At 43.9% G+C, this 2,485-nt stretch overlaps 1 pseudogene; it reads right to left on the bottom strand.

Moving 5' to 3' along the window:
- Positions 1 to 942: 942 nt before the first annotated feature.
- Positions 943 to 1,875, bottom strand: LOC115931588 (PRELI domain containing protein 3B-like; annotated as a pseudogene).
- Between the last annotated feature and the right edge of the window lie 610 nt (positions 1,876 to 2,485).

Here is a 2,485-nt window from a genome sequence, read left to right as displayed (position 1 = left end):
CTCGATCTCCTGACCTCATGATCCGCCTGTCTCAGCCTTCTGAAGTGCTGGGATTACAGGCATGAGCCACCATGCCTGGCCTACTGTACTCTAATAGAATGAAGCTATACTTCTGGCTTGGCACAGTGGCTCATGCCTGTAATCCTAGCACTTTGGGAGGCCAACGTGGACAGATCACCTGAGGCCAGGAGTTCGAGAGCAGCCTGGCCAACATGGCGAAACTTCATGTCTACTGAAAATACAAGAATTAGCCAGGAGTGGTGGTGCGTGCCTGTAGTCCCAGCTACTCGGGAGGCTGAGGCACAAGAGTCGCTTGAACCCAGGATGGGGAGGTTGCAGTGAGCTGAGATTGCTCCACTGCATTCCAGCTTGGGTGACAGAGCGAGACATTGTTTCAAAACTAAACAAAACATAACACAAAACCATACTTCTGTTGGAGTCATATGTTACTTTAGTGACGATTTTCACTCCCAAAATATTTAAGTACCAAATCAAAACACTGGTTTTTAATGGTGGTTTATAGCTGAGCAAGTTATTTTACACAGAATATAGTTTAAAACCATGCAATTTCTCCTTTTGAGTGAATTCCCTTATGCAAGCTATTGAAGCGTATACAGCAGCAGGGCAATAGGAAGTGGCTCTGCTCTGTTCTGGGGTCGGTCCAAAGGCAGGTGGAGTTCCAATGTATGGAAAGCTTTAAAATTCTACCTTAAAGAGATTTAATGTCAATACCAATTTCCAAGGACTTCTTGTTAATTTTTTACATAAATACTGGAATCCTCAAAATCAGACAGTAATTTCAAACAACATTAATTTCAGATGATCCCTTTTATTTAGAAGCCTTTCTGTTTTGATCAAAAGTCACATAGCCTTATATCAGCTTAACAAAAAAAATCTACCTAAAGTATAGTTGTAATTTTAAAATGACGAATAAATATATGGTCAGCTTGGAGAGACCTGGGGTACCTGATGTTGTCTGTCAACTTTCAGGATCCCCTTTCTGCAAATGCTGCTGCTGCCATTGCTTCCTCTTGGCGAGGCTGTCAATTCTTCAATCTCTGCTTTTTTTTTTTTTTTTTTTTTGAGACGGAGTTTCACTCTTGTCACCCAGGCTGGAGTGCGATGGCAGGATCTCAGCTCACTGCAAGCTCCGCCTCTTGGATTCAAGCAATTCTCCTGCCTCAGCCTCCTGAGTAGCTGGGATTACAGGCAGCCACCACCATGCTCGGCTAATTTTTGTATTTTTTAGTAGAGACGGGGTTTCACCATGTTGGCCAGGCTGGTCTCAAACTCCTGACCTCAGGTGATCTGCCTGCCTTGGCCTCCCAAAGTGCTGGGATTACAGGCATTGAGTCACTGCACCCAGCCCACTCTCAGCATTTAATTTGTGTATTACCAATTCCACTGCTTCTTCACCTTTACTAGCACTTGAGGATATTGTACTTACCATCAGTCCTTCAAGGTAACCACTGAGGCTAACTCCTTTCATGATGATTACGGCTTGTTGAGTCAAAATGGTTCCTTCTGGGTCCTGAGGATGTGGTTTTTATATGTCTCTAATCTACTGAAACCATATTTGCAAATGAAATATTAGTAGATTTAAGTTCCATTGCTTTCTCTACAGGATCAACAGAATGTTCTCACACACGTTTTGGTTCTTGCTGCACCAATAAGAGACTTCACAATGGACAGCAGTCCCTACTCTGTGCTGGGAAGTCTGTGGCTGTGCAACTTTCCAGACAGATCTATATGTCTGTCCAACACATTAACTCCAGCCACACTTGGGCTCATAGGGTTTGAGTATTTCTGCATTGCAGCTGTTGTAACAGTTTCCTATGGGTGGTCAAAGACGTGCTCCGAAGTCCAGATCTTCATGGTGCTGGTGGCCTGAGCAATGTCTGGTGGCACCAGGGAACAATGAGGCGCAGAATTTACACCTGCTCCGGCCCACCTCCAGCAACCCAGCCAGCTCTCAGAACACAGAGAGGAGCTACCCACTCTTCTGAGCTGTTCTCAGGCCTAACATGAGGGACCTCCTGATGCGCAGCCCAGTTATATCTGTCTCATAAGGAGAATATGGAGGTTTTGATATAGGAGTGCTGAGAAGGGAACAGTGTGGTCCCTTTAAATGATAGGGAAGTGGGGAAGGGAAGTGGTGGGTAGAGAAAGGTGGGTCCCTGGCTAGGGCTCCACCCCCACTGCACTCCAGCCTGGGCAACAGAACAAGACTCCATCTGAAAAAAAAAAAAAAAAGCCATTGAAATTATTTGCCGTTTAATGCCTTTATCAAATTCATCTGTAACACTATTGGTCTTGTTGCCTTGATGGGGGTGTAACTCTTTGAAAGTTTTCTTGATTTCTTCTATAAAAATCAGACTGTTTAGATTTTCCATCTCTTCTGGAGTCACTTTTGATAAATGTGGTGAATTTCTAGAAAGTTATTCATTTCTATCCAGGTTTTAAAATTCATTTGCATAGATTTCAG

Source organism: Gorilla gorilla, chromosome 1, assembly GCF_029281585.2.
Source record: "Gorilla gorilla gorilla isolate KB3781 chromosome 1, NHGRI_mGorGor1-v2.1_pri, whole genome shotgun sequence".
NCBI classification, from domain to species: domain Eukaryota; kingdom Metazoa; phylum Chordata; class Mammalia; order Primates; family Hominidae; genus Gorilla; species Gorilla gorilla.
This window is presented reverse-complemented; position numbering and strand designations above follow the sequence as displayed.